Source organism: Triticum aestivum, chromosome 5D (genome assembly GCF_018294505.1).
Source record: "Triticum aestivum cultivar Chinese Spring chromosome 5D, IWGSC CS RefSeq v2.1, whole genome shotgun sequence".
NCBI lineage: Eukaryota > Viridiplantae > Streptophyta > Magnoliopsida > Poales > Poaceae > Triticum > Triticum aestivum.
Window position 1 is genome coordinate 281880112 of NC_057808.1, and position 8313 is coordinate 281888424.

Sequence of the window (8313 nt, forward strand, 5' to 3'; positions counted from 1 at the left end):
CCTAGGGGGATAGATTGGTACGAAAAGACCATCGCTCGTCCCCGACCGCCACTCATAAGGAAGACAATCGATAAATAAATTATGCCCCGACTTCATCAAATAACGGTTCACCATACGTGCATGCTACGGGAATCACAAACTTTAACACAAGTATTTCTCAGATCCACAACTACTCAACTAGCATGACTCTAATATCACCATCTTTATATCTCAAAACAATTATCAAGCATCAAACTTCTCATAGTATTCAACACACTCATAAGAAAAATTATATTAATCTTGAGTGCCTATCATAATTAAAGCAAATTACCACACTGTTTTGTAGGACTCTCAAAATAATATAAGTGAAGCATGAGATAACAATAGTTTCTATAAAACAAATCCACCACCGTGGTCTAAAAGATATAAGTGAAGCACTAGAGCAAAAACTATATAGCTCAAAAGATATAAGTGAAGCACATAGAGTATTCGAATAAATTCCGAATCAAGTGTGTCTCTCTCAAAAGGTGTGTACAGCAAGGATGATTGTGGAAAACTAACAAATAAAGACTCAAATGATACAAGACGCTCCAAGGAAAACACATATCATGTGGTGAATAAAAATATAGCTCCAAGTAAAGTTACCGATGGAAGTAGACGAAAGAGGGGATGCCTTCCGGGGCATCCCCAAGCTTTGGCTTTTTAGTGTCCTTAGATTATCTTGGGGTGCCATGGGCATCCCCAAGCTTAGGCTCTTGTCACTCCTTGTTCCATAATCCATCAAATCTTTCACCCAAAACTTGAAAACTTCACAACACAAAACTCAGCAGAGAATCTCGTGAGCTCCGTTAGCGAAAGAAAACAAAACACCACTTCAAGGTACTGAAATGAACTCATTCTTTATTTATATTGGTGTTAAACCTACTGTATTCCAACTTCTCTATAGTTTATAAACTATTTTACTAGCCATAGATTCATCAAAATAAGCAAACAACACACGGAAAACAGAATCTGTCAAAAACAGAACAGTCTGTAGTAATATGTAACTAACGCAAACTTCTGGAACTCAAAAAATTCAGCCAAAATAGGAAGACCTAGAAAATTTGTTTATTGATCAGCATCAATTGGAATCAGTATTTTATCACGTTCTGGTGATTTTTAACAATTGTTTTCGTGAACAGAAAGTTTCTGGAATTTTCAGCAAGATCAAATAACTATCATCCAAGAAGATCCTATAGGTTTAACTTGGCACAAACACTAATTAAAGCATAAAAACACATATAACCAGAGGATAGATCAAATATTTATTCCTAAACAGAAGCAAAAAGCAAAAAAACTAAAAATAAAATTGGGTTGCCTCCCAACAAGCGCTATCGTTTAACGCCCCTAGCTAGGCATAAAAGCAAGGATAGATCTAGGTATTGCCATCTTTGGTAGGCAATCCATAAGTGGATCTCATAATAGATTCATAAGGTAATTTTATTTTCTTTCTAGGGAAGTGTTCCATGCCTTTCCTTAACGGAAAATGGAATCTAATATTCCCTTCCTTCATATCAATGATTGCACCAATCGTTCTAAGGAAAGGTCTACCAAGAATAATAGGACATGAAGGATTGCAATCTATATCAAGAACAGTAAAATCTACGGGCACATAATTCCTATTTGCAAAAATAAGAACATCATTAATTCTCCCCATAGGTTTCTTAATAGTGGAATCCGCAAGGTGCAAGTTTAAAGAACAATCATCAAAATCACGGAAACCTAGCAAATCGCACAAAGTTTTCGGAATTGTGGAAACACTAGCACCCAAATCACACAAAGCATAGCATTCATGATCTTTAATTTTAATTTTAATAGTAGGTTCCCACTCATCATAAAGTTTTCTAGGAATACAAACTTCCAACTCAAGTTTTTCTTCATAAGATTGCATCAAAGCATCAACGATATGTTTAGTAAAAGCTTTATTTTGGCTATAAGCATGAGGAGAATTTAGCACGGATTGCAACAAGGAAATACAATCTATCAAAGAGCAATTATCATAATTAAATTCCTTCAAATCACAAAATACTCTAAAAGTGATCAATTACTCTATTCAACTGTTGTCTAAAAGTGATCACAAAAATACTGGCCAACCGATTGCAGAAGGTTATTCTCAAAATCATTCACCGAAAACAGTACGGCTTCCTTAAAGGCCGTACCATTCAAGACTGCCTCGTGTGGGCTTTTGAATATATTTATCAATGCCAAAGCTCCGAGAAAGAAATTGTGCTTCTCAAACTTGATTTTGCCAAGGCATTTGATACAATAGATCATGAGGCAATGCTGGTTATCATGAAGAATATGGGATTTAATGACAAATGGCTAGGCTGGATCCAATGCATCTTCTCATCAGGCAAGTCTGCAATTCTACTCAACGGTGTACCTGGTAGGCAGTTTCACTGCAAATGTGGTGTTCGACACGGTGACCCTCTGTCTCCCCTAATTTTCGTACTAGCTGCTGACCTTTTACAGGCGGCGATCAATGATGCATTTTCACGAGGGGAAATCAGCTTGCCCTTTCCTTGCAATAGCCAGAAGGACTACCCAGTGATCCAATACGCGGATGACACTATTCTTGCTATGCCTGCTTGCCCTGCCCAAGCCATAACCATCAAAAATATACTCTCTGACTATGCTACTTCAGTGGGCTTGAAGATAAATTTCCACAAATCTACTCTCATACCCCTTAACTATGATCAAGAGACTGCGACCGCATTGGCTGATATCTTTGGTTGTGTCGTTGGCAAATTACCATTTACTTATCTTGGACTCCCAATGGGCACAACTAAACCTACCATTTTGGACCTCATGCCCCTTGTTTGCCGTGCGGAGAGAAGACTGTCTGCCACCCTTAATATGATTTCTTACGGAGGGAAACTCACTCTTCTGAACACAGTCATAACATCTCTCATAATTTTCGCTCTTTGCACACTCAATCTTCCGACTGACATTATTGAACTTATAGACAAAATCCGAACAAAGGGCTTATGGACAAAGAAAACAGACCAGGGTGACAAGTGCAACTCATTGGCTTCATGGGACATGATTTGCAAACCTAAAGAGTGTGGAGGACTTGGCATTCTTAATCTACAAGTGCAGAGTGATGCGTTGCTCCTCAAATTTCTTCACAAATTCTATAACCATTGGGACTTACCTTGGGTGGAGCTAATTTTGAACACATACTATACCACCAAAATCCCACATGCAGCAGACGCGTGCGGCTCTTTCTGGTGGCGTGACATCTCAAAACTTATGCCAGTATATAGAGGAATCACCAATGTGACCATTCGCAATGGATCTTCTGCTCTATTCTGGAAAGACGTCTGGACTGGTGACGTTTTGGCTGAGACCCACTCCCGAGCCTTCTCGTTCACGCAACATGAGGATATATCTGTGAGGGATTTCTTGGGCAGCATGTCTCTTCGTGAAACATTCCATCTGCCACTCTCCATGCAAGCTCATGAGGAGACACGGGACTTACAACAGAAAACCATGCATGTTCAACTCCTAAACCCCTCGATCAATGATGAATGGACATGTGTTTGGGGGACCAACTATTACTCAGCCAACAGATTCTACACCTTCCACTTCAAAGATGTCCATGCACACCGAGCATACAAATGGATCTGGACATCTAAAGCAACAATGAAGATTAAAGTGTTCAGCTGGCTGCTTCTTTCGGATAGGCTCAACACCAGAGACATGCTCAAACGGAGACATTATGACATTGGCAATGACTTTGGATGCCTTCTTTGCACAAATTGCAACAACGAGACTGTGGAGCACCTCTTCCTGGAATGCACATTTAGCCTTGACTGCTGGGATAAACTTCATATCATGGGCCACTTAGCGCATGCATGTTTGGATTGGGTGGAACAGGCTAAAACATCTTGGAATAAACCACTGTTCATGGAAATTGTTATGCTTGCAGCCTGGAGCATCTGGAAGGAACAAAATAATAAGCATTTCAGAGGTGTGCTCCCTTCGCAAGCCTCCTGGCTTGCAATACTCAAGGAAGATCTTTCCCTCCTTACTTATAGAGTAGGAGATAAACACAAACCCTTCCTCTTTTCCTTCCTTTACTCCCTGTAAAAATCTTCCCCTCCCCCCCAACCCTCATTCCCAAAGGGGATGACTTGTAATTAATCTCATGTAACATACTCTGCATTCTTTAATTTAATTGCAGTAGGAGACTCTCCTACTGTTTCAGGTGTCAAAAAAAAATTCCTTGAAATCCAAAATAGTGGGTTCACTAATATCTAGAGTTTTGATCTCTTCAATCCCACTTTTATCAATTTTTGCATCAAGATCTAAAAACTCTGAATTTTTGGAACGCCTTCTAGGTAAAGGTGGATCATATTCAGTCCCATCATTATCAATATTCATATTGCAAAACAAAGATTTAATAGGGGACACATCAATAACTTTTAGGTATTCATCTTTATTTTCAAAATTTTCCGGGTTAGCGGCCATCTTATTAACTAAGGTGGCCTGCTTATCCAAAACTTCAGCAATTAATTTTTCGAGATGAGCAATCTGAGATTTCAAACCATAAAATTCTTTAGACATATCATCGAGCTCTTTATTCATGTAACCCATAAAGCTTTTTTGTTCCTTAAGCTCATTCCTAAAGAAATTATTTTGCTCAAATTGTAAAGTCATAAAACTCCTGACGTTGTTTTCGATCTCTTCTAACCTTTTAAGGTGAAGATCACCAAATCTAGGTAGAGCCATCGTGACAAGCTAGCAATCCAACACACGGGCAAACAAGAAGCAAGCGAAAAAGAGGTGAACAGAAAAGAGAGGGCGAATAAAACGGCAAGGGTGAAGTGGGGGAGAGGAAAACGAGAGGCAAATGGCAAATAATGTAATGCGAGGGAGATGGGTTTGTGATGGGTACTTGGTATGACTTGACTTGACTTGACTTGGCGTAGATCTCCCAGGCAACGGCGCCAGAAATCCTTCTTGCTACCTCTTGAGCACTGCGTTGGTTTTCCCTTGAAGAGGAAAGGGTGATGCAGTAAAGTAGCGTAAGTATTTCCCTCAGTTTTTGAGAACCAAGGTATCAATCCAGTAGGAGACCACGCACGAGTCCCTCGCACCTACACAAACAAAAAAGAACCTCGCAACCAACGCGATAAAGGGGTTGTCAATCCCTCAACGGTCACTTACAAGAGTGAGATCTGATAGATATGGTAAGATAATATTTTTGGTATTTTTGTGATAACGATGCAAAGTAAAATAAAAGGCAACAAAAATAGCTAAGTGTTGGAAGATTTATATGATGGAAAATAGACCCGGGGGCCATAGGTTTCACTAGTGGCTTCTCTCGAGAGCATAAGTATTACGGTGGGTGAACAAATTACTATTGAGCAATTGACAGAATTGAGCATAGTTATGAGAATATCTAGGTATGATCATGTATACAGGCATCACGTCCGACACAAGTAGACTGACTCTTGCCTACATCTACTACTATTACTCCACACATCGACCGCTATCCAGCATGCATCTAGAGTATTAAGTTCAAAAGAACAGAGTAACGCTTTAAGTAAGATGACATGATGTAGAGGGATAAACACATGCAATATGATATAAACCCCATCTTGTTATCCTCGATGGCAACAATACAATACGTGCCTTGCTGCCCCTACTGTCACTGGGAAAGGACACCGCAAGATTGAACCCAAAGCTAAGCACTTCTCCCATTGCAAGAAAGATCAATCTAGTAGGCCAAACCAAACTAATAATTCGAAGAGACTTCCAAAGATAACCAATCATACATAAAATAATTCAGAGGAGATTCAAATATTGTTCATAGATAAACTTGATCATAAACCCACAATTCATCGGTCTCAACAAACACACCGCAAAAGAAGATTACATCGAATAGATCTCCACGAGAATCGTGGAGAACTTTATATTGAGAACCAAAGAGAGAGAAGAAACCATCTAGCTAATAACTATGGACCCGAAGGACTGAGGTAAACTACTCACACATCATCGGAGAGGCTATGGTGTTGATGTAGAAGCCCTCCGTGATCAATGCCCCCTCCGGCGGAGCTCCGAAAAAGGCCTCAAGATGGGATCTCACGAGTACAGAAGGTTACGACGGTGGAATTAGGTTTTTGGCTCCGTATCTGGTAGTTTGGGGGTACGTAGGTATATATAGGAGGAAGTAGTACGTCGGTGGAGCAACATGGGCCCCACAAGGGTGGAGGGCGCACCAGGGGGTAGGCGCGCCCCCCTACCTCGTGCCTTCCTGGTAGCTTTCTTGACGTAGGGTCCAAGTCCTCTGGATCACGTTCGTTCCAAAAATCACGTTCCCGAAGATTTCATTCCGTTTGGACTCCGTTTGATATTCTTTTTCTGCGAGACTTTGAAATAGGCAAAAACAGCAATTCTGGGCTGGGCCTCCGGTTAATAGGTTAGTCCCAAAATAATATAAAAATTGTATAATAAAGCCCGTTAAACATCCAAAATAGAATATAATATAGCATGAAGCAATCAAAAATTATAGATACGTTGGAGACGTATCACTCGACCGCAGGGACTTGCGGTTCCACGGAAGAGTGCGGCTCACTAAGCGAAGTGGAGTCGTTCCCAGCAGCCTCTCTACTAGCAACCTCGGGAGGCCCTGCCAGGAGAGACTTACCGGAGTCCAACTTCCTCCTTTTTCTGCCCATCACCGACGGAGATACTGAAGGCTGATTCAGGTGAAGGACAAAATTCCTTGGTTCCACAGGGAGCTTCTGTGCTGCACACTTTGTTAAGTAATCAGCAATGTTGTTCCCCGCACGAGGCACGTGCTCTATTTGCAACCCATCAAAGTGTTCCTCCAACTTTCTCACTTCCTCAACATACGCCTCCATTAATGGACTCTGGTAATCCTTATTAAACTGTCTCACCACAAGGTGTGAATCTCCACGAATGATCAACTTCTTGATTCCCAACTCTACCGCAATTCTGAACCCGGCAAGGAGCCCCTCATACCCAGCAGTGTTGTTGGTGGCTTTTTCCCGTGGAAAGTGCATTTGGATCACATATTTGAGGTGCTCTCTAGTGGGCACGACAAGGAGCCCGCTAGCTCCAGCGCCTTGTAACGAGAAGGCACCGTCAAAATACATGACCCATTCTTGAGGCGCCTCCTTACCGGGGACAGCCGTTTCTGGTATCTCTTCATCTGAAGTGGGCGTCCATTCTGCAATGAACTACGCCAGTGCTCTGCTCTGAATGGTTGAGGTACTTTCGTACTTTAGGCCAGAGCTTGATAGCTCTAGTGCCCATTCAACTATTCTGCTGGTAGCTTCAGGATTCCTCAGTATGCGCTGGAGTGGAAAACGGGTGACAACTGTGATCTCATGGGATTGGAAGTAGTGACATAATTTCCTTGAGGCCATGATGAGGCCGAAGATTAGCTTTTGCACTCCAGAGTATCTTGACCTAGCCCCCTGCAACAAGGAACTGACAAAATACACTGGCCGCTGCACTATCTTCTTCTTTGTCATGGCTTCATAATTGTTCCTGCTAGCTTGCTCTGCTTCTCCTTGATCTGCACCTGATCTTACGTGACTGATTCAGTTTCCTTTCCGGAGGGGACGGTAGCTGCAGCTGCTTCTTCGTCTACTTCCCACTGCGCCACCAGCGCTGCACTAACCACTTGATTGGTTGCCGCTAAATATAGCAGAAACGGCTCTTGTGGTTTAGGAGCGACAGGGTGGGGGCAGAGGAAAGATAGGCTTTCAAATCCTGCAGCGCTGCTTCTGCCTCCGGAATCCATTTCATTGGCCTTGCTTTCTTCAAGATCTTGAAGAACGATAAGGCATGCTCAGCAGACTTAGAAATGAAGCTACTCAGCACGGCAACACATCCAGTTAAACGCCTCACATCCTTGACTGTCGTGGGTGCTTGAATCTGCTCGATTGCTCTCATATTGTCAGGGTTGGCTTCTATCCCTCGATGAGACACAAAGAAGCCAAGTAGCTTGCCGGAGGGAACAACGAACACGCATTTCTCAGGGTTCAACTTCAAGTTGATCTTACGCAGGTTTGCAAAGGTCTCTTCCAAATCCTGAATGAGCGTTGACTTGTCCTTGGTCTTGACCACTATATCATCCATGTAATCTTCTACATTCCTGTGTAGCTGAGGCTCAAACCCGATTTGGACTGCCCTTGCAAAAGTGGATCCAGCACTCTTTAACCCGAAGAGCATCTGTACAAAGAAGTACGTGCCGCATGGGGTTATGAATGCGGTCTTCTCTTCGTCTTCCTTAGACATGAATATCTGATGGTATCC